The 25,555-nt window shown below is 38.2% G+C and overlaps 2 protein-coding genes across 2 annotated transcripts in view; one reads left to right on the top strand and one right to left on the bottom strand.

Annotated features, from left to right (window-relative positions):
* LOC125233527 overlaps nucleotides 1-25,555 on the bottom strand; it is a 170,007-nt gene that overhangs the window by 121,357 nt on the left and 23,095 nt on the right. The gene's annotated exons all lie outside the window — the stretch shown is intronic.
* The window catches only part of LOC125233460, a 52,208-nt gene continuing 42,682 nt past the window's right edge, over nucleotides 16,030-25,555 (top strand). Inside the window, exon 1 of the mRNA XM_048139492.1 lies at nucleotides 16,030-16,253. The gene's annotated coding sequence lies outside the window, so the exon portion shown is untranslated. The remainder of the gene's footprint in view (nucleotides 16,254-25,555) is intronic.

A 25,555-nucleotide genomic window follows, 5' to 3' on the forward strand; every position in this document is an offset into this window, starting at 1 on the left:
TTCATTGACGCCTAATGTCATAATACCTACTATTAATTCATTATCACATTGTATGGCAATGTTATGCGGTCTCCTTGTCACTCTCACTTTCAAAGTGTACACTTATGTCGCAATATTATGAAAGTTACTCCAGGATTACACATTCATGAATATTTAATAACGATTAATAAGATTGGATAATAAATCGATCAGCCATTTATTGCGAGTCTTACTCTGGTTACTACAGCATGTAAGAGAACTTACAAGTATTAACTACACTTTAACTTAAAGATGAAGTTAAATGCTATTATTTACACTAATGAATAACTTCAACAGCGAATGTGAAACTGAAATACTTACTTCGTAAAATTCGGTAATTTCGCCATCGGGGGTGTTTCTTTTAATTCCGAGGGTTCGATTTCGTCATTCTAAAAGTCTGTAAAAATTACAAAATGCCACTACTGAAATAGCAGCGGAGATATTAATAAATAAAAATACCACAACTAGGGGCGAAATTTGAAAACTCGTCCCAAAGAAGTTTACTACTGGGAGAGTCGGACTTCCTCCCAAATGTATAAGAAATTAAATTCGACCATTTTATTTATAAATTTGACTACTATCATTTTACATTCATTATGAATGATAAACAGTATCCATGTGCTTAACACAGACAAAAAAATTTAGTGCAAGGTACCCTTTTAAACAAGATTAAACGTTTAAGCACCAAAGAGTCTTTTTTATTAAGAACTTTCCACCTATAATGTCACGGCCGCCATAAACAGTGCTTCGTGTTCACAGATGACACAATAAAAAATAAAACGATGCGTATATTTATCAACATTAGACGATACTGTAGGGGTCAATTCTCCATACAAACGCTCTCGACTATTTCCTCCCTGGTTTTTGAAGATAGAGCAATGATTTTTTCAACACATATTGTTATTATTTTTATCTGTATCGGACCGTTTTGATTTTTTTGATATTCTGCTTTTTAAAGATTCTAGAGCCAATCAAAAATTTCCAAAAACGGCCTTTTTCATTGTGGCGCAAAAAAAGGTGTGATACTCAAGATTGGTAACAATTAACCAAAAAAGCTAAACGGTTCGACATAGATTATTTCATTGTTATTCAGATTCTCAAATTTCGTTCCGATTGATTAAGTTTTGAAGGAGGAAAGAGTCGAGAGCGGAACCTCGATTTTAAAGATTTTTTTGAAATATCTTTTGACTGAGTTGTTCTTAATGGACCATTTTTTTCGATAAATCTAGTTAATAACACTTGTATATTTAACTAAAATTCCCAAGTTGAAAGGGGGGCTCCTTTCCATTTTAGCATTTTCGCTACCGTATCCTCTTAAAATTACAATGTAATCTCATCAATATCGATCAGAGACACAGACAAATAAATAGAAAGACATCATATCTCAATGCAAAGTCACATTGATTGTCTTATTGTCACAGATCTCAAGGCTCAAAGCGTGACAGATGTAGTGCGAAATGTTTTCCGTTCGTATTTTCACGGAAACTCCCGAACGTATCATACTCACTCAGTCTCATATCGGCAATGAAAAATGAAATGAAATATTTATTTTTCGTCTAATTAGGCATATTACAATGCGCATATGAACGTCAAATAAAGTACAATAGCTCAGTATGATAAAGAGTTCTATCGTACAGTATGGTCACTCCCGCTCCCCGCTGAAAGTGTCGCCCACCCCCTCTCGGTTACCTCACAGTTACCGCCTGTCAAACACGCGAACAGTCAACCTGTCATATTTCACTCATACAAGCATAGTACGCGTTCACCTACACGAGCTTAGACTGTGTGCTAGGAACGCGCCTCTTTCATACATTTGATAGCCAGTGTGACAATAGGTACTATTTAGAGCGACAAATACCTACGGACATTTCCGAGAAAATACGATGTTAAACTATTATGCACTACATCAAGGCTAAGAGTAGGTATTTTCTAAATATATTTTTTGCATTTTTATCACCTTGATATACCCTACTCGCTCCTAGAAATGTTCTTTGGTCGCGTTCGCGGATTCCACTCCCACGTAAGACGTTGTATAAAGCTCATTGTTTGTATATTGGCAGCCTTTATTAAATACGTGTCCTCATCACGGCTTTACGATATTCCTCATAAACATTACACGTTACCAGACACCCTGCAACTGGCCTTCAGCCGGAGGTGACATAATTCTTTATCGCCTTACTTATAAGATCTCAGAGGACCGTTTAGCCCGTAAAAAGTTAAATTTTTTAGCATAGAGAAAATTGCACTTAAGGGAACTTTCCTTTATGAATTATGTTGTCCCTAAAAACCGGCCAAGTGCGAGTCGGACTCGCCCACCGAGGGTTCCGTACCTACAAAACTTTTACGTTACTAACATAATTCTAAAGACTGGGCTAGGCTAGAAGTATAGGTTCTCTAATGAGCATAATTGTGTTTTGCGCCACCTCTCGACGAATTCGCGAACTAATTAGCACAGCTTGCGTGAGGTCTTTTATAATGTTAACCAAATTCAACATTTTTTATTTTATTTTAAAGTAGGTGTTTTATGTAAAATTTCGTAGCTATAAATTTCAACACCCTTATTCATAAACGTACACTAAAGTATCCAGCCGATAAAGTTCGTTTGTCCCTTTCTATCACACTAATACGTCGGAAAGGGACAAACGAAATTTATCGGCTTGATAACTTTAGTGTACGTTTATGAATAACGGGTTAAGTAAGTATGGTAAACATCAGAAAGGGTGAGTAAAACAATCTGAAAGGTTCTAAGTTTTACTTAAAGGTTTTTTTAATCTGATCCAAATTTGGTTATGGTAGCTGAAAAAGTATACAGAATAGTATAACGCAAGTTTCTAGCGGGAAATTACTAAATAAATATTATTTAGTAAATACATTATCTATTGTTGTATTTAGGATTTACCGAACCAACGTCGGTGTAAGTCCAAAGAGAACAATATTTATTAACATTTCGCTATTACCAATTGGCAGCTGGGATTTTTCAAGAGATTTTGGCGAACTTCGGTCTTTTACAGTAACATAATAAACTTACCCAAAAAATTAATAGTTGATAACTGATGCAACTAGCTACAGTAAAATTATTTTTTATCATGATTAACGGATTATCGATTAACTTTAACTTCCGTTAAATTTGTTGAAATGTATCGCTTTAACGATTAACGAAGTTAACTTTTATAGTAACGGATTAGCGATTATCGAAGTTAACTATTTGATTAACGGTGCCCAGCTATGAGTATAATTAATACACTTAATTGTAAAAATGTAATGTATACGGATTAATGAATTTAATATAGATAAGTAATTATTGATATATGGCAAAACGAAGGAAATTGTTTACACCTCCGCAAATAAATATCTAATGATAATTTTTAATTTACCATGTTACTTCACGTACCTAGGTACTTATTTTAAAAACCCTAAAAATGTCTATTGAGTTTCTGCCACAGACCACCATGTGGTTTCTGCATATATTGCAGAGACATTGCAGAGAGCGCACGCGGACACCGGCGCGGCGCCAGTGGACGCGTCTGTGTGCGTGAGCTAGGTATGCATACAACTACAACTGCTGTAGGCACCGCCCCCCTCAGTAGATCGATGCGATAACATCGATTTAAACTTCCCTAGCCTCGTGGCGCCCACCATACAAAATTTTTGCTAGGGAATTTTGATTCTTATTGTACTTGAGATTGAATTCAATTTCAGTTATTCGAAAAATTTTAGAAACAAAAGAAATTATATTTTATTTGTTTACATGAGAGTTAAAATTCCATTGAAACCATTATGTACTTTAGAAAGTACATTCGGCGCCACGAGGCTAGATACACTGTCACCTACAGTCCGATCGCTTAGTTGCAAATGTGTGCGTCTAGTTGACAAACGAAAACTTCGCACTGTAGTAAAAACTACTTTCATTTTTTTACAAAAACAACGTTATTTCTTAGTAATTAAAGTTCAATTTCAAATGCAAGCAATTGGCGTGCACACTTACGCCGAGTCTTGCGTGGGCGATGGTCGCGCGACCGTCGCCGTCACGTCTCATCGCATCGTCTACTTCCATATCGATAAGGTTTGATTTCGTATGCGTCGCATCGCCGTCGCGCGACCGTCGCCCACGCAAGCCATCGGCTTATCAGTCGCGGTCGTCAGACGCGTCCCATAATTTGTTTCAAGCTTTATACACAAGTTTTCCTTTCAATAGCAATAGCTAACGTAACGCTTGGCTTGAGTAATAAAAACTGTATAGTTAAATTAATAAAATATGTATAAGTAGGATATTGAAATCTTCTTTCTTCGTTGAGCCATCACAGCTAACTTTAACTTACAAACGGTCTTAAGCACCTGCACTTCTGAAGGCGCTTAAGTCATTTTTGCTAATAAAAAAAAACCACAACGTTCTATGAACATTGGTCAAGTGCGAGTCGGTTTTCGACTTTTCCATACAAAGAACTCATGAGCGCCTGAACGACTATAATGGCAAAGTTAACGTTTCGCACTTTCAAGACTTTACGTATATATCTCGGAAACGATAAGAGATAGAGCAAAATGGACTTCAGATTTGGGCTTTCGGTGGCACAAATTCTATGTTTTCGTCAACAGACACCTTTTTTTGGACCGATTTGAATAAAATTTTGCTCAGTCAATTTATAAACGGTCTTAAGCGCCTCCTTTTTAGTAGGAACTTAAGTCATTTTGTACAAATGAAAAAAAAATTGAACAAGTTCTAAAAAGAAAAAGACAGAAATGAATTTCTTTATACCTGTCCAACTCGCTTACACAATTTTAAGACGTTTAGTAACTACTTGCAGCGGCAGTGAGTGAAATTCGTAATCTGAGTTTTTTCTCTTAAGTCCGACTTACGCTTGACTGTAGATTTCTAATAGGTTTTCCTGTAATCTACAGGGAGAGGGCTATCTCGTGTATTTTTTTGAAAATTTTACGCTAAGTAGTTTCGGAGATAAGGGGGGGAATGGTAATTTTTTGCTTATTTTCTTAAATTACTTCTAAATTACCAAAACAAAAAATATAAAAAAAATATATTTCAGATGCTGATAAAATGCTCTTTCATTTGATATGTAACACAATATAGTTTTAATAACTTTGATTTTTAATTTTCAATTTTACCCCCAAAAGTGACCCCTGTGATTAAATTTCATTTAATTAAATTACATGTCCGTCTTTGGGCCACAGGTTTACATACGTGTGCCAAATTTCAAGTAAATCGGTGCAGTAGTTTCGGAGAAATCGGCTGTGACAGAGGGACAGACAGACACGCGAGTGATCCTATAAGGGTTCCGTTTTTCCTCTTTGAGTACGGAACCCTAAAAAAGCGCATCGCGCTGATCCGCGCAAATCAATCTAGGGCATAAGCCAGCACAAACATAGTGTAGTAGTTGCACTTTACACGGATGGAATACAAATAAGATTTACATATGTGTGCTATAGGTAATATTGTGTATATAAGGAAATATAATTTGTAAATAAATCAGATACCAATTGTCCGTTGGTGTTTCACTACCTCCATACCTAAAACCTCTGCTTGCTCAGGGCGACACTCTGAGAGTAGAGACTCCCATCCACCACCTTTTTTACAGGTACCCTTGCTGTGGCATAAGACTCCTTTAGCCTTAATCGGTCGTCTGAGCCTGGGCGATCGGCAGCAAGTATCCATCCAACCACCTTGATCCCCCCCCGTAGGGAATCCGTCTGTTACCGATAGGTCTCCCGGTACAGACATCCTTGTCATAGAATAAGTTAGGGCTAGGGAAGTAGGGACTTAGGCCAATAGGATCCCTTGCTATCGCCTCCCACCTTATTTTATGCAGTCTGTGCAGGCACATGCAACGCCTAAGTACCAATTGATTCCATATCATTTCAGTCCATTTAGTAATCCAGGTACTCGGCCTTAGCGTGTGGCTGTACATATGGTCCTTCGAACCGGATCTCTCTTAAGGTTAACATTGCTATGAGTGCATGGTAACTTAAGGGGTGTCTGGAAAGTCGGTGTTATTGACAACCAACTAGTCAGTAGTATCGACTATTAAATTTGCCCTCCACCACTAGGTACGTTATACACCGCGATCTTGTTAATATTATCCTCCCACGGTTAGGTACGAAATAAATTGGTAGGGTTTGACTGACAAACTTACAACATGGACGCTGTTAGGCTCAACGAACTTCTGAAGAGTCAAGAAGAGTTAGGAGGAGGACTTAAGACCTTGTTGACGAATATGAAAAAGGATTCGGCAAGCAGGAAAACGCATAAGTACATCATGGACAAGAGGACGGTGCTTAACGGAATGAAAACGCAAATTGAGGAAAACCACGCACAACTTGAACCGGAAGAGCGGTTAGCCACCCACACCTACATGACCAGCTACTACGGTAGTCTCCAAACCATTTATGAAGAAGCCACAGCATACTTAGACAAGTGTGAAGAAGCGTTGATGAAAGATAGCCAAGGTGGGTCTACAGAATCCAAGTTTGTAGACTGCCAGGAAGTTTCGCCAAAATTAGGGATACAGAAGTGGCGCATATCTCAACTCGTCAAGAAGTTAGCCGCAGCCAGGCAAGCCATTACTGAGAACAAGCCAATCTGGTTCCTGCAAACAACTCTCCAAGCCATCCAGAAACAGTGGGAAACTGTAGAAGAGGAGCATTTGGGATTATGCGTAGAAGAAAATTCATTTAGTGACGAATACTTTACGAAAGAGGGTTTTGAAGGATGTCAAAAAGATGTTGAAGACACGTCATACCAATTACAAGCTAGAATTAACGAGTCAGCCGAGACTGCCATTTCACGTAGTTCCACCGAACCCAGAAAACGGGCTAACTTGCCAAAAATCACCATCCCGATATTCACGGGGAGTACGAGTCCTGGTACTCATTCCACGATTTATTTAAAAATCTTATCCACAACGACGCTACATTATCAAACACAGAGAAAATGCAATATTTAAAAACACATTTAAAAGGAGAGCCTGCCAGAATGATTCAACAATTGAATATTAGCGAAAACAATTACGACACCGCGTGGGAATTGTTAACGCAGCGTTATGAAAATGAACGACTAATAAGTTCAAAGTTTATTGACAAGTTGCTTGATTTGCCTACAATAGAACGGCCTAGCGCTATTAAAATAAAAAACATGTTTGATACAATAAAGGAGAGCTTGGCCGCATTAACGAACCAAGGAGTGATTACGTCACACTGGGATCCGATTTTAACTCGTATCATCAGTCGAAAATGGGACACTGAGACCAATAATATCTATGAACTAGCGTTGGAAATACCGAATAAAAATCAGAGTTTAACCGATATGATGGGATTCATGGAAAAAAGGTTTAAATGTTTGGAAACTGCAGCACAGATCACTTCCACACAGACACCGAAAGGGAATCGACTTACTATATTACCGAGTGTACAGTCAGACCAAGCACACGGAAAAAAATGCTGGTACTGTCATAATGAGGACCACAAGATTTATTCTTGCGCAAAGTTTAAGTTGCTAAGTATTCCCGAGCGCCTTAAGGTGATTCGAGACCGGAAAATATGTTACAACTGCATAAATCATGACTCGGCAGAGAAATGTAATAGTACAGTGTTGTGTCACTTTTGCAACAAACCCCATCACTCGATGATTCATATCAATCCACCAGGTAACGGTATCAAGCTCAGGTCCGATGAGATGAGAAACCAAAGAGGATTGAGATTTCAACCCCAATATAGAGAGGGTCAGAATAAGGATAGGCGCGTTCAAAGGATGACTACTCACACAGCCACAACTGCAGAGGATTCAAAGAAGACAACGTTGTTAGCTACGGCGTTAGTAGAGACCTCGACATACTACGGTGAACCACGGTTGCTAAGGGTTTTGTGTGATCAAGGGTCAGAAGCGTCATTTTGTACAGAAGAAGTGGCGCAGATGTTATCGTACCCAAGACAAAAAATATACACCCAGGTCAAAGGAATTGGGGACGAGCAGCCAAAAGAGTCTAAACATTGTATTACGATTACAATGAAACCACGATTTCCAAGCCAATATAAACTGCCGGTAACACTCATAGTGTTGCCAAAATTAACCTCCGTATTACCAAGACAGGATATTCCACAAGTAAACTCTAAGAAAATAGAGAACAAGGTCATAGCCGATCCCACATATTACAAGAAAGGCCCAATTGATGTAATTTTAGGAGCGCAAGAGTACAGCCAGTTCCTGCGAGAAGGATTTGAAAAGGTAGAAACAAACATGATAGCACAGGAAACGGAATTTGGGTGGATATTATCAGGCTGGCGGATAACCAACATAGTAAATCCCATGAAAGTGTTATGCATGACATCGTTTAATGAGGAAATCAAACAATTAACGGATTTTTGGGAGCTTGAAGAGGTCCCGAGAAATATTGAATTGAAGGAAGAAGATCGAATTTGTGAGGAATATTTCAGTAAAAGCACTGTAAGAGGGAAAGATGGAGCATATACGGTCCGCATTCCGTTGAAGAATCCAAACCTTGAGTACGGGGAAACGCGTAATAAAGCTGCGGCACGACTATTCCAACTAGAAAAGTCATTTAAGAGAAATGACGTCCTACGGAGCCAATACAACGAGTTCATGGCAGAATACCTGCGTATGGGACACATGAAAAAGCTTAACAAAGCTGAATACGGCAAAGGAAAGTTCTACATACCACATCACGCAGTAATAAGAGACGACAGCTTGACCACAAAGTTAAGGGTCGTGTTTGATGCTTCTAGTAAGGAAAAGGGATATCTCAGTCTAAATGAAAATATGTATAAAGGTCCGCGCTTACAACAAGACATATCAGACATTTTGTTACGCTGGAGAAAGCATGAAGTGGCATTTATGGCGGACCTGGAGAAGATGTATCGGTTCATAAAAATACACCAGTCAGACTTGAAATATCAGAGAATACTATGGAGATGGTCCACAAGTGACCCAATCGAGGAGTATGCCTTGACCACAGTAACATATGGAACAGCCTCGGCACCATATTTAGCTGTCAGAACCCTGCAGCAATTAGCACGTGATGAACAAGAAAGCTATCCATTAGCAAGCAAAACAACACTACACGACTTTTATGTGGATGACATTTTATCAGGAGCAGATAGTGAAGAAAAAGCCAAGATATTACAAGATCAGTTGATAAACATGTTGAATGCCGGAGGTTTTAACCTAAGAAAATGGTCATCGAATAATATAGAGTTATTAAATAACATCCCAGAAGGAAGTAGGGAAGACGACATGATAAAATTACCACAACATGAAACAAGAAAATCACTAGGCGTGATGTGGTCACCAGCAGAGGACAACTTCCACTTTCAAATAAAAATCACCAATACCGAAAAATTAACAAAACGATTTCTCTTATCTGAAATTTCCAAAATATTTGACCCAATGGGTTGGTTGGCGCCGATCATAATAGGAATGAAGTTACTAATTCAAGAGCTGTGGTCAAATGCAATAGATTGGGACACACCCGTAGACGAAGCCATAAAAAAGAGATGGGAAGAGTTTTATACACAAATCAAAACGATTGAAACAATTCGCATACCCCGATGGATAAAACATAAAACCACAACAATCGAGTTACACGGATTTTGCGATGCGTCAGAAAAAGCTTACGGAACGGTGATATACAGCCGAATTAAGATGAACGGCCAGTATTATGTTTCTTTGTTACAAGCGAAATCCAAAGTGGCCCCAAAAAGACTAAAAGCACACTGCCCCGACTAGAGCTTTGTGCAGCACATCTATTATCCAAACTAATAATAAAGGTGAAGGACGGCCTAGATTGTGAAAACGTAACAATCCATTGTTATACAGATTCCATGATCACTATCGGCTGGATCAAAGGTGAAGCAGGAAAATGGCAAACCTTTGTCGCGAACAGAGTATCAGAGATTCAGAGAAGTACGCCAAGTGAATGTTGGAATCATGTGAAAACTACAGAAAACCCAGCAGATGTACTGTCAAGAGGAATAGAACCACGAAAGTTGGAACATCATGAGCTATGGTGGAAAGGGCCCAGCTGGCTTCAAAATGAGGAGATACCACATACCAAGACCATAATAGAGAAATGCCAAGAAGTTAAAAATAACCACGTTACGATTACAGAAGACAAGAAAGAAAAGAAAATATGGGAAAGATTTTCACGGTTTCAACGTATGATACGGGTTCTGTCGTTTTGCTACAGAATAACACAAAAAGAACAAAAAGGGAACATGTTAACGTACGTTGAAATACAACAAACAACAGGCAAAATCCTTAAACTAGTACAACAGGAAGCCTTTGCTGAAGAATATGAGGCATTAAAAAACAATAAACCAGTCACGAAGAAAAGTAAACTGCTGTGTTTGGATCCATTCATAGGAGACGATGGGTTAGTAAGGGTGGGTGGACGACTACACCACTCACAGTTGCCATACAGTCAAAAGCATCCAATTGTTCTACCGCACCACCACCACGTATCCAGAATGCTAATTAATGAAGCACATCTTCAAACGTTGCACGGTGGGAACAAGTTGACAATGGCAGTCGTAAGGCAGAAGTATTGGATTTTGGGATTAAAAAGAATGACAAAATCTAGCATCCGCAACTGTGTTAAATGCATACGGTATAAGGCAGCCACGGCATCACAGAAGATGGGACAGTTACCAGAACCCAGAGTAACTCCGTCTCAAACCTTCAGCCATACTGGTGTCGACATGGCAGGACCAATACAAGTAAGGACTACGAAAGGCAGAGGGAATAAAGCTACAAAAGGCTATATCGCAGTATTTGTCTGCCTTGCAACAAAAGCCATACACCTAGAACTGGTAGGAGATTTATCCACAGAATCATTCATTGCTGCGTTGATCAGATTTAAAGCAAGACGTGGCCACATATCACATATATACAGCGACAACGGAAGAAATTTCGTAGGTGCAGCAAGGATGCTACACACGCAACTATTAGAAATCATGCAATCACCGCACGTCCAAAATGCCGTAACTACGATGGGAACACAATGGCATTTCAACCCACCCCTCGCACCTCACTTTGGTGGGATTTGGGATGCAGGAGTCAAAGCAATGAAGTATCATTTGAAGAGAGTAATAGGAGAGTCAACATTAACATACGAAGAATTATCCACGCTCTTGAGCCAAGTAGAGAGCTGTCTGAACTCAAGACCCCTTTGCGCACAAAGTGATAACATCAATGACAACACCGTATTAACACCAAGCCATTTTCTCATTGGAAGAGAGGCAGTGGGCATCCCTGATCCAATAAATGATGTTAGCACAAACCTTCAACAACGATGGAAATTGATTCAAAAAATGAAAAAAGATTTCTGGAAAACATGGAGTAGAGACTATTTACATCAACTACAGCAGAGGTATAAGTGGCAACTAGATCAAGGAAATATTAACAAAGGAACCGTGGTTCTAATAAAAGACGAAAACGTCACACCTAGTCAATGGCCATTAGCAAAAGTGATCGAAACACACCCAGGAGCTGACGGGAAAACAAGAGTGTTAACATTACAAAAAGCACCTGGAAATTGTTTAAAAAGGGCAATCCATAAAGTAATTCCACTACCCAACAACAAGGAAGATGTAACAGAGACTCAACAGGTCGTCGTCAACAGCAATGTAGCACAACTAACAACAGTCAATGCTACATCAGACAGAACCGTTACAAAAGAATCACGAAGACAAAGCAACAAACGCACAGGTAGAAAATACCCTTGGACATTGTTCATAACCCTGTTTACCTGTTTTATAAATATGACAACAGCAACTTACACAATAAAAAACATCAACGAAGGAATTTACGTGGAACACGTAGGGTCAGCGACAATCGACAGAGGAATATTCCGGATTCAAACCAATTACGAAAAAAGTAAAATAGGGAGAGATGTTGAAGATATTCGAGGAATCACCGCACAATTCAAACATTACTGTGACGCAGTAACAAAAACTAATACGGAAATTCACTGTGCCCAATTATATCACCAGTTGTATGAAGGGCAAGAAAGACTAGAGGAAATCACTAATTTGATCTTGAATATTGGACAAATCAGAAAAAAAAGAGGATTATTCGGCCAAATGTTGACGTCAATATTCGGGGTAAATGACGAGGTCTACAAAGACATAGATACGTTACAAGGGAACCAAAACAAGCTGATAGAGGCCGCCAATCATCAAACCAAATTCATGATATCAACCATCGCAACAGTCAACCAAACAGAAGAAAGAATAGTAAAGAAGCTAGAAACATTTCAGACCAAGTTAAATCAAGCAATACAATATATGAATAATGTGAACAAATGGTACAAAAGAATAGATATCAATCGCGTAAACATCAACATTCTTCACATGTATCAACTCGCAGCACACTACATAGATGAGGTTATAGAACACTACGCCAGACTTCAAGAAGCATATTTACATCAAGGAACGATCTATGATGTACTACAACTTAAAGAAGTTAACCAAATTCTGACAAACGCCAATAGCAAGCTACCAACGAAGCTAAGAATAGTGCAAAATCAACTAATAGATACGAAGGTCACAGAAAACTCAACATACATAAAAGTATATGGGTATTTCGCATTACAAGATATAACTAAATACACTTTGATTCACGTGACACCAGTACCAAAGCAAGATAAAAAAGGAAAAGTATACAGTTTAGAAGTATATCACAACATAATTGCGATCGATTACAATAATGAAAATTACTTCGAACTAGAGACAGAAGAATTTAAAGCATGCCTCAGAAAGAATACCGAATACATTTGTTACCCGACATCAGTAAAAAATATGCAGGAGAATAAGAATTGCATTATTGATCTATTATTTAAGGGAACTGAGATGGTCAACTGTAACACGAGAGAACTGAACCTAACAACAACTGTATGGAAACAATTATATATGCCAAACACTTGGCTAATCATGACAGCAGAGTCAGTAAAAGCGTCAATCATTTGCGATGGAGAAAGAGAAGAAATTATGATCCAGAACACAACTGTCATCCATATTGCAGAAAACTGTATTATCAAAACAAGAAGAAACATTCTAGCAGCAAGAAGAGCTAACTCAATATCGGTGTTAGCAACGTTCTCAAGACAAGCCAACTTTTCATTGAATACAAACGAAACAACCAATCAAATAGAAGATTTAACCAGAGATGAGGAAGTTCTTGACAGCTCCAGAGACATATTTAAACATCTCACTAGTAACGAAAATTTACTCCAAAAAAACAATTAGACAATACAATTTGGAAACAGATACAAAATAACTCAGTAGCAATCAGTCTCGGTTCGTCATTAGCAGTCTTTAGTTTAATGATACTAACAGTTTGGTCCACAGGTCCTGGTACACATCCGTTCCTGCACAACCAGTCCGCAGTCTGCTCCGCTGCCCGCCGCCCCCGCCAGGTCGGCTCCACCGAAACCCAAGCGCCACAAAACAAACCCGACGAACAACAGCAGCCAGTTTGAAGAAATAGAGTTACGTCCGATACAGCCGCTGTAAAGCAGCTTCCCATCACTCCCGCTGCCGTCGAGAGTCGCCAGGATGTTTAGACAAACAGATTTCGTCAGCGCATCGCGCTGTAGGCCTAGCACATGATGGCCGCGGGAGTATGTCGCCGCGAGATAGACTACCCGTCCTTATGTCATTAATACAGTTAGAAGAAGACGTGGCATCTATCTCGCGGCGACATACTCCCGCGGCCATCATGTGCTAGGCCTACTGATCCGCGCAAATCAATCTAGGGCATAAGCCAGCACAAACATAGTGTAGTAGTTGCACTTTACACGGATGGAATACAAATAAGATTTACATATGTGTGCTATAGGTAATATTGTGTATATAAGGAAATATAATTTGTAAATAAATCAGATACCAATTGTCCGTTGGTGTTTCACTACCTCCATACCTAAAACCTCTGCTTGCTCAGGGCGACACTCTGAGAGTAGAGACTCCCATCCACCACCTTTTTACAGGTACCCTTGCTGTGGCATAAGACTCCTTTAGCCTTAATCGGTCGTCTGAGCCTGGGCGATCGGCAGCAAGTATCCATCCAACCACCTTGATCCCCCCCCGTAGGGAATCCGTCTGTTACCGATAGGTCTCCCGGTACAGACATCCTTGTCATAGAATAAGTTAGGGCTAGGGAAGTAGGGACTTAGGCCAATAGGATCCCTTGCTATCGCCTCCCACCTTATTTTATGCAGTCTGTGCAGGCACATGCATCGCCTAAGTACCATTTGATTCCATATCATTTCAGTCCATTTAGTAATCCAGGTACTCGGCCTTAGCGTGTGGCTGTACATTTACCTAACAATTTTTTTTACTTATAATTACTTATAATACAAACAAAATAAAAGCATTATTGAATAGGTTAATTTTTTTTATTTTTATTTTATTTTTTTATTTTATTTTATTAGAAGACCAACAGCTTTAACAAAAGAACATAGGCTTAAGACTAGGATACAAAAATGAAGCCAATAACAGGTCTCCTTAACATATTACAAATGAAAGAATACGGATGGCTTAGATGCTAGATAATTAAAAACTACATATTATATATAGTATGCATTATAAACTTATGTGCGTGCGTGCGTGCGTGCGTGCGTGTGTGTGTGTGTGTGTGTGTATGTGTGTGTGTGTGTGTGTGTGCGTGCGTGCGTGCGTGCGTGCGTGCGTGCGTGCGTGCGTGTGTGTGTGTGTGTGTGTGTGTGTGTTTACTCCTTCAATTAATCACTAACAATTTTATTCGCTATTGCGGTTTTAAACGATTTTTTGTTATTATGTACGAATGGGTCGATATCACTGAACTGATCGTTGTAAGTTTTGGAAATTCTATATAACACAGAATTCCTGCCGTAATTAGTATGATAATTAGGTAAACTAAGTAGGCGTTGATGCCTAGTATTTACTTTAGGTGTGAAGTATTTGATTTCAGCTATAAGATTGGGGCAATCTAGGTCACCTTTGACTATATCGAACAATAAACCCATATCTAGTAACACTCTCCTGTCCTCCAGACTCATCATGTTAAATCGTTTACAACTATTATCATAGCTTATGGATGTTTGTTTAGTACGGTAGTTCAGATATCGTACGAACCTCTGTTGTAGCCTTTCTATTCGTGACTTGTAGGTAATGTAATTAGGAGACCATATATTGGATGCGTATTCAAGGACACTACGTACGTAGGTAAAATAAACTAATTTGATACAATCAGGATCGTTGAATGCCTTACAGACTCTCATCACGAAACCCAAATTTTTGTATGCTTTATTTATTATATTATCAATGTGATCAGACATCAACATTTTACTATCTAATAAAACTCCTAGGTCTCTTACTGCTTGCACTCTTTCTAGTCTGATATGGTTCATTGTATAGCTAGCGTGAATCGGTGATGGTTTTCTTGAAAAAGTAATTACTTGACATTTAGAAGCATTGACCGTTATTTTGTTTTTATTATAATATTCTGATAGTGAATCTAATGTTCGTTGTAAAATATGATTGTCAGAAGCATCCTTTATTTTGATAAATACTTTTTTATCATCAGCGTATAACAGATGTTGCACTGGTGATTCGATACAAGTGTAAATATCAAATATATATGCATTAATGTTAATACTGATCAATGAAATGCAAAGCAAACAGTGTTATTGTTCTTATCAAACCATATACGGGTCATAACCATAATTGATATCCCTAGTATAGTATGTCATAATCAAAACAACAAAAATTTCAAACAAAAGAAGCGTGCAGCGGCATGTGGGGCTTCGATCATTATTGCTAATCTCAGGCCTCAGGCGTATTATCAAAGACTCTCGCCCGGATGTGTCAGGGGTGTCAGATTATGCACATTGGTGCATAATGCAGTCAATTTTCTTATTGGATTCGTCCGGAAACAGCAAGAAGGCAAAACGAGGAGTGTGTGAGCGGCGGCGCGCCGCTGCCGCGCTGCCGCTGCCGCTATGCGCTCGAGAATCGAGTCGGATTCGCCGCAGACATTCGGCCCGAGTCTGCCGAGCGCGCTGCGTGTGTTCCGCGCTCTCCGCCACACAAACTTTACTCGCTTCCACGATCGTGAATCAAGTGCACTTTATGAACAAACAGTTTTCACTCGACTCGAACCAGTGACAGTTTTTGTGTTGTTTTATTTTGTTTTGTGAACACATTGGAGGTGCCCAATATTCCGATACCGGCTATTGGTGAGTACTGAATTTTAATTTTACCGGGTGATTTACGAGGCGGCCGTGTTTAATTCGCGATTTTCTTATTTTAACCCGCCGGAGGTCGGCGAGTACAGTGCATCGCCTCGGTTTCCATGTCACTGCGCTCTCTGAGAATTGTTATCGTCCCATTGTTATTGGCCCAGTTGCAGTTAATTAACCCGCTAATTAATACGTTTCCATTACTCAAATTACTAATAGTGTAATATTGTCATTACTCAAAATTCATACAATAGTAGATTAAAGTGCAATCAGTTTATGGATAGTAGCCGGTCGCTTGCGGGGAGCGACCGCAACCGCGGCTCGGTGCAATAAAATGTTAAATAGGTAGCCGTGCGAAGCTGTACCCATAACAATCAATCATTTATCTGTCGAAAGCCTTGTTTGGCGTACAGCAGAACCAGTTACCTGCTACAAGTACATCCGTTAATGACCTTACCAACTTTTTGTTATCAACATTTAGAAATCATGGACTTTTTTTGTTTTATCTCGCACTTAACATCGCGGCGCGTTGAAGTCTTTCATACTTAACGAAACAAAACCTCCTAAATATTTATTCGTAAAGATATTTAGCCGTACAATTGTTGAGGATAATTCTAAGGATTATACAAAGGTGTTTATTTTAATGAAGAGTTAATTGTTATCGCAGTGTAAATATTTGGCCTGGTGTTACTGTTTACACAATGCAATTGTTGTTGACATAATTCTCACAATCGATGGACTTCGGTCATACTCGTTCTGATTTTAGGCCAAGATAATCCTTCTAACTTTTAATTGTAATGTGTCTATTTGAATAATCATATCATACATAAATATCTCTCAAAATAGATATTTTATTAAAATGAATTTATCACAAAAAGCCGATCGGAATCAAACTTAAATTTCACGGTACCTTTGTAGAAAAAAAACTATTTCAATCAAATTATGCTGCGGCATCTGTGCAATATACTTTGTTCATGTATTGGCTAGTAGTGCCTGAAGCGAAAACAATTTATGTATGTATATAATAAAGGGATATAACCCCTTCACTGATACCAATTAAGTATGTTTTCAATCAATATCAGCACAACGGACTTGCAATAAAATTATTCTTCGAAATCAAATTGGAAAATACAATAATTAATATTCAATATTTAACACTATTTAATACTTAAAACTATGTTAGGTTCAGAAATAAAAAGCCACTCACAATTATTTTTCTGAAATTTTCATCAAAACAGAACAGAGCTTTATTCTTCTGAAAATTTTCCGTCAACATCATGGGCATGAAAAATAAATAGCAATTAAAAGCAGAGTCATTGTTATGATGTCGCCGATAATCAGTAATCACAGTTCGTTGATAACTGACAACAGCGACAACTAAAACAGATGCGGTGTGTGCGCCATATGTCGCTCGATTCAGGACAATACGAAAACAAACGATGTAGGCCACTATTGGTTATTTTCTTATTCTGCGCAGTAGGATACCTATTACCCAGTTACATTTTCATCATATTATTGAACTTGGCTCTCATTTTACATTTATGTTTTTGATGGGATGTAGGGTTTTCCAACTTAGATAGGTGCAAAGACTACAAAGTATGTGGAAATGTTTCGAATCTGAAATCATATACTTATGTCTGTTAGTTTTATATTTGGATTTAGATTTGCCCCATGCAAATCGGTTTGCCCCATGCAACGGTGGCGCCCTTATTATTTTAAACTCATTTTTGCCAGGCTATAACTGCGTCGAAATATCGCTATCGGGAGCTCAACAAAAATAATAAAGTTAATCAAGGTCTTTATCCCGGTCAATAAACTTAAGTCTAAATTAAATCCATTCCAATTGGACACTGGCTGGGATAGTAATCTGTTTAACATACACACCAATAGGTATGTACGTGTACGAGTACATTATCATTATCACAGAATACACCACGTGATACACTTGATTAATTATTTCATTTGTTTACATATGTATGAACTCATCATGGGTTTGTTTATAAACTTTTCTTATCATTTAAGCATCATTCACGGAATCACTGATGTACTGTACCTACAAGATGAAAAGTGATTACTAGATCAAAGGCAACAGCACTCTGCATAAAGCTATATATGTTTTTCTCCGTAAATGCGACATGCGTTTACTCTGAGAAGACGACTTCATCAACAGAAAAATCATGAAATTCAAAATATGAAAATGAGACCTGGGGCCCGTTTCTCGAAAGGTAAAAGCCTTGTATCACAAGTGTAATCGTATGGGTTTCCATGGAAACACACTTCTAATACAAGGCTTGTACCTTTCGAGAAACGGGCCCCAGTCATTCACGTGTACCTTTTTCTAATTTTTTGGCAGGCTTTAGGCGAGTGATAAAAGCTATCATCGCATTTACATCGCAACCTATAAGACAACATAAATTATTAAAAATCCTGGTTTACATTTTGAACCCTGTTACATACGTTAGTCATTCTATGCTACTTACGCCTTGCGACAATGTCGATATAAGAAGTTTTGTGAATTAGGCAGACGGCCGTATACCTACTATTCCATTAGCTTTCGAAGCGCCGGTAACTAAACCAATGTGGTAATCCAACATAAGTGTGACTTTAATGCGAATGACACAGCTTTGCATTATCATTATCACACATTGGACCGCTCAAATACTCAACTTGCTAATCGAAATGATTGCGTCGAAGCGCAAACGATGACCTAAGGTTTTACCATCCATGGTACGAAAACTCATGAGGTTTTGAAGTTTTTACACTACTCGATATCATAAACGTCACGTAAAATGACATTTATTTTGCGGATTTAGTGAACAACGCCCCCAAAGGCTTACTTACCATTACTTATACACCGTGTTTTTATTGAATTACGTTAACTTTGGCATATAGTGAAGTCCATTATAGGATACAGACACACAGAGTAGCATACTTAGTTTTTAGGGTTCCGTAGCCAAAATGGCAAAAACGGAACCCTTATAGTTTCGTCATGTCCGTCTGTCCGTCTGTCCGTCTGTCCGTCTGTCCGTCTGTCACAGCCGATTTACTCGGAAACTATAAGTACTACAGTGATGAAATTTGATGGGAATATGTGTTGTATGAACCGCTACAAAATTATGACACTAAATAGTAAAAAAAAAGAATTGGGGGTGGGGCCCCCATACATGTAACTGAGGGATGAAAATTTTTTTTCGATGTACATACCCGTGTGGGGTATCAATGGAAAGGTCTTTTAAAATGATATAAAGTTTTCTAAAAAACATTTTTCTTAAAGTGAACGGTTTTTGAGATATCAGCTCTCAAAGTCGTAAAAAGTATGTCCCCCCCCTCTATTTTTATAACTACGGGGTATAAAATTCTAAAAAAAATAGAGGTGATGCATGCTAATTAACTCTTTCAACGATTTTTGGTTTGATCAAAGTATCTCTTATAGTTTTTGAGATAGGTTGATTTAACTGTAATTTTGGCAGGTGTATAAATTGACATAATAAGTTTATTATATTTGCTGCTACGGAACCCTTTGTGCGCGAGCCCGACTCGCACTTGGCCGGTTTTTTTTTTATTCGTAACTCTTTTCTCAATAATACCATACACCTATAGATGTTACATCAATTGCTGTTAATAAACGGGCTTTGTGTGTTCGATATGCGATTGACATGTCATAGTTTATATTTGACACTTACTTAGTGTAAGTTAATTGTAAAGCCCATTTCTTAACAGCAATTGAAGTAACATCTACCGCAGGTATATGGTTATTTTTTTTAGAAAAAAATACGAATTTAAGAAAACTAACTATGCCATTCTGTTTCCTATGATGGACCTAACTATATGCCGAAGTTAACGGAATTCAATAAAAACACGGTGTAGAACCAAAAATGACGTATCAAGTAACGTATTTTAAAACGTTGCAAACTCATAGTAGAGGGTGTAATCTAATTGCGCATGTGCGACACGATCGTGTTTACCTCGGTCACCGTTACCAACACCAATGACACAGCACGCCCATAAGATATTCATGCCTAGGTACACTCATCAGCAATAACATCCTACAAAACTTAAAAATATTTGACAATCTTTTTTCTAGAGCCATAAGAGCGTGTCAAATAATTGCAGCCTTCTTTTTGCCGGTGACTTAGAGACCGGTACCTTTTTGACAAATGATACCTATGCTGTATTTGTGTCTATGTATGCTGTAGTGTAGTGTGTGTGTAGTGTCTATGTGGTAGTTCTTTATGTGACTGATTCATTAAAACACGAGTGTTGTTTTGTAAAAGGGGAGTACCTAGATAAATATAATGAAAAGGCCATTTTCTTATTACGATTTATAACGGATAATTACTTCCTAAACATTATTAACGATGTAGGTAATAAATAAAATTATGTATCTCCATTCAATATACCTACTGATAAGTATAAATTCAGATTATCAACCAATAATTACCGGTTAATATTGAATTTGTTATAGAAATCCTGGAATAACCACGACACAAACCGGAGATTGAAAGTACTTTATTGTCCGTGTTATTAAACTTATTGAACTCCCCGGGAATGTTAATCCTTTGTGCCGTGGCCTAATCGTGGCCTTTATCGATCATTATTATTACATAAATAACTGGTTCAATCAAACTTAAGGAAGCGATCGTGATTGAGTAGCGAAAGTGATCTTTTGTTTGAAGAAATTGTGATTTGTTTTACAAGGGAGCAAAGTTATTAAGCGCACGTGGCAATATTGGATACCCAAGCAAGCAAAAGATTCCAATAGAATACGTTTAAAATTAGGTTTGAAGCAATAGGACCTACAATGTTCTTAATTGATCAGCTGTTGGTCACGCTTAATATTTTATTTTTTAGTAGAAACTTTGTTATCACAGATAAAATGTGATTTGCAGTAGGTACCTTTGAGTCCTAACACAATTAGACATCGATAAACCCGATTTAGTAAATACCTACAAAGTCGATATTGTTTGACAATTGCACATTAGTTAAAGTCAATGTTATGCATTTTGTCTACACTTTTGATTTGTGATATTGGCAATAAAAAATATTATCAAAAAATACAGGCATGTTACGACATGCCTGTACACCTATTAGGTATTTGCAATGGAAATATTCACCTTTATTAATGTTACCTAATATAATAATGGTAACTATACTAATTATTCATTAACCGCGACTGAGTTTATGCGTATTTGCAACATTAATATCGCTAGTACAAAGAGATTATACATTGAAGTTCGCACTGTAATTTTGGCACAAAAAACAAGGTATGTGTACAGTAACTTGAAGCGTCTTAAAAGATTCAAACAGACGACAAAGTTAAATGTGTATTATTTTGAACTTGCGTAACTTGCATTTACTGTATAATATACAATAAGAACGTAGATAACCAATGACATTACTAAATTGTGTTGCAGTTGCGGATTTTGTATGTATTCACGAGACAATGGTGTCCACAATACTTAGAGTACGCGCGTGCCGCCGCCGCATAACACCGGCTTACATTACAGAATCGGAACACAATCGGATCGCATTCGAAAACAACTCGGCTCGTGCAGATTTACTTGAGTTATTACTAAATTCAATCTATACTACTCTTTACGAGATAGGCAGATAATAATAGAATTGAGGAATCAATTGTTTTATTCATGGTTTTCCATCGCAGAAAAGTCCTTGCAAATGCTTCATGTTCAAGTGTCACAAGATTCTTTCCATCTAAAATTTTAACAGGAATTCTGATAAAAAGTCAATATTTAAACGTAGGTAATAGCAAACTGAAAGTGTGATAACCAAATCTATTAAAAGTAGTCGGTTTTAAAAACCAGAAACAATTAAATAGAGGAAATAGATTTCATAAAATCAATTGACCTCTATTGAAATTGAATTACAGCACAACTAGCACAAGAAGAGTTGCTATAATTTAAAACGCTTAGCGTAATTCATAAAAATATTAGGTATACTAGCTCAGACGGACCATTATAAGTTTTTTCAGACTTTCCTATCGATCAAGTTTCATTTAAAAAAAAGTACCTAAATTAAATTGCTTAAGTAGTAGCATGTAGTAGGGACTGCTACTCAATTTCGCATATTGCATCTGTCTCACTCACTATTATTACGCCTTAACTAGAGTAAAAGAGAACAGAAAGATGTCCGCAATTTGGGAACTCCTATGATCGTGGTAGGCCCTCAGGTGTGGCAGACTTGACGCATCGCCCAACCTGTCGCGAAATCGACGCCTGCGGCAGAAGCAAGCCGGCTCTGTACTCCACATTCGATTATGTTTTATTACCCATTACCCATCAACTTTTACGACTTTTAGATGTATACTCATACTCATACTCATTTATTTATAATATTGTTACATATTACACGTCACAATTGATTTAGGTACATAATTATTATATGGTATATTAAAATTAAAATTATTATATTAGTATTATACTTCTGCTAAGCGTGTCTGTAAATTAAGTTAGCAGCAAGCCCAAGTGGGTACAAAATATTTAGGTTGGTTTTTCAGTTGCCGTTCAGTTAAATTGTTGGTTACCTACTGAAAATGTTATTAACTTTTAATTTATTTTCCGTGTCAAAAAAAGGTTCAGAAACTATTATGTAACTCCGTTAGTACGATCTTATGTAGGACCTCTAAAAAATCCACCATAGCTAACTATATAAAGTAATCATTATTTGTAACATATTAATGAACATCATTAAAGTTTTGATAATATACCTACGCTTTAATTTAGATATAAATAGGATCTGGGTTAAAATAATTCAAATCGGAATGTCGAATGGGCTCGGCTATCCTAAGTGCAAGTTGTTTAGACTAAATTCTACAGTGTTTTTGAAGAAATTCAAGACGTACACAAATGCACGTGTTTATTAATTACTCTCCGGTTTCAAGACTAATGAAATTTCGAAAGACCTCGTAAACGGATATAGCATCAAAGACAACGTCGTCGGACGTGTGCAGTATGCACTGCGCCTGCGTTCATCGAATTATCCGGTCGGTTCCATTGCGCCATTTGCGGCGCTAACAGTATGTACACAATGTTTATCCCATGCCACCATAAAACGAGCGGATTTTTATTCAGTTCCGCGATTGTTGCGCTGCGACTGGTTCCATTCGGAACGCGCGGAAAAAGACGATGCGATTTTTATGTAAGTTAACATTGGATGATGTGAACTCACGATACACAGCGCGATTTCCCGCGATGGGGCAGCGTCTCTAGCCAAGAGTACAATCGTTGACGATCCGTGGCGAACGGTACTCAACAACTGGCTTTGTCCCACCAATACGGAAGAACGATAGAGGAGGATAACTAGGATACAATACGGAGCATCAACGATTGTACTCTTGGCCGTGGGCCCAGGTCGACCCCGCGGTCGCTCCCACGTCTTCCGACTTCTCCTCATGGATATACTTACACAATGGCTTCACGTTACTGCATTGCTTATTTTTTCTTCATCTTTGTGTTTATATTAATCGTTAGCGCTGATCGAGAATTCCTGGAAGAGAAACTAGGCTTTTTCTGAGGCTGCATATAATGAACATGTCTTCCGCGTACCGATTTTTTATTGGGAACGACATCAGTCCTTCGGGGCAGACGGTGGCCTGATTCAGTTCCGAACTAGAACGCGTTTTATTCATTAACAAACGCGTTTGAACAAACAACGTAGACTTGATAAATTGTTGGAGAATACTTTCTTTTCGTGATGCTTCCTCGTTAAATGTGTTTATTTTGAATAGTCGGTTCACGCGGCGATGTCACGTCGGTAAGCGCCGCCGGTAGTCGCTCGGAGTGATTAGTGGATGAGCCAGCACCGCCTCGCGTCTGATCGCATGTGTAGAAGCCAAAACTGTTTTCACTGGGAACTGTGCCATCTGGGTGCACTAAAGGTGACAATCGACCGAGTTCGCTTTATTTATCGTATTGCGGCTACAATCACGCTCCACGCGACATATCACGAGACGTCTAAACCGTCATGCGATGAACTTGATATATTAACGCGATTCCGTGAACAGTTGAAGCCCATTAAGACAACGCAAATTTTTAAAAGTAGCGTTAGTTAAAGCCGTTTACAAATGGATAATGGCGTTAAGAGCAACGTTCCGGCGTGGCGTAGCTTTTAATTACGGGCCAATTGTGACAGATAAAATCTGGCTGCAATTGTGGCGGTGGCGTACTGTGAAGGCGCTTCGACCTTATGCGAACAAAGATTACCGTTGCTCGCTGTCATTTTTTCTTTATTTAATTCCGCGAAGCGCTGTAACGGTGTCGCGTTCAATGTTTTGGTTGCCGCGGCGTTACATAGTCTTAAAATTGTTATGTAATTACGGTGTATTTAACATACAGCCTAATTAATTATGCCGTGGGACTCGTCGCCGAAATGCTGATGATATAAGTGTAAACAATCTTGTATCATTCCGTGGGACAATCTGACCGGTGCGTAAGGAATTCGCCGGCGCAGTTGAAATTTGATTACAGTGGAGGCTTTACGCAATGCAAAATATGCACATTTGTTTATTTTGTACTTATACCAACGTACAGCTGTGATTATCTCATGATCACAATTATATTTCTTTTTTTCTGCCGTGGATTCCATTATTTATCCTTCGTGTGCGTAATTACGATTCCGTTGTTGCAACCGAGCATTAGATAAACATACTAGATTGATTGACAGCACGAAGAAAACAATTATGTCACAATCGCAACACTAAAGGCCCATTTACATGGCACGTGAGCTCACATGCGATTTTAGTTACATTGCGGACTGTTTGTATTAAGTACATACAATTGATATTTCTGCACACCAATCAAATACCGCAATGTAATAAAACTAGCATGCGAGTTCTCGCACCGTGTAAACGGGCCCTAACCTAACTTATTATTTGACACCTGGAGGTCGCGTGGTGAATAGTGATTAATTTAATTAATAAAGCCAAAGCAAACATGAGAGTAATCAGCGAATGAAATGCCATACAGTGCTGGAAATTTAATTTGCCTCCTGTCATTAGTTAATGAATATCAACCGCGCAAATTGATTACTCGCTTACTAGTTTAATGCGCAGTTAGATATCTACTCTGGGTGATAATGACTAAAACCTAAAATTTTAGATTTATTTTAACTATTTCTTACGAAACATGTCGGGTCAGTCCAAAGACCGTGTGATGCTTAAAAAAAAGCAAATATATTCCAAAATCCAGCTTAGTAGGTACATTGTTTTTAAGACGTCACTTTTCCCGAAAGAGCAATTTAATATTAATTATAAATCGGAACACTAAAGTTGATATTATATCTTG

Source organism: Leguminivora glycinivorella, chromosome 14, assembly GCF_023078275.1.
Source record: "Leguminivora glycinivorella isolate SPB_JAAS2020 chromosome 14, LegGlyc_1.1, whole genome shotgun sequence".
Classification (NCBI taxonomy): domain Eukaryota; kingdom Metazoa; phylum Arthropoda; class Insecta; order Lepidoptera; family Tortricidae; genus Leguminivora; species Leguminivora glycinivorella.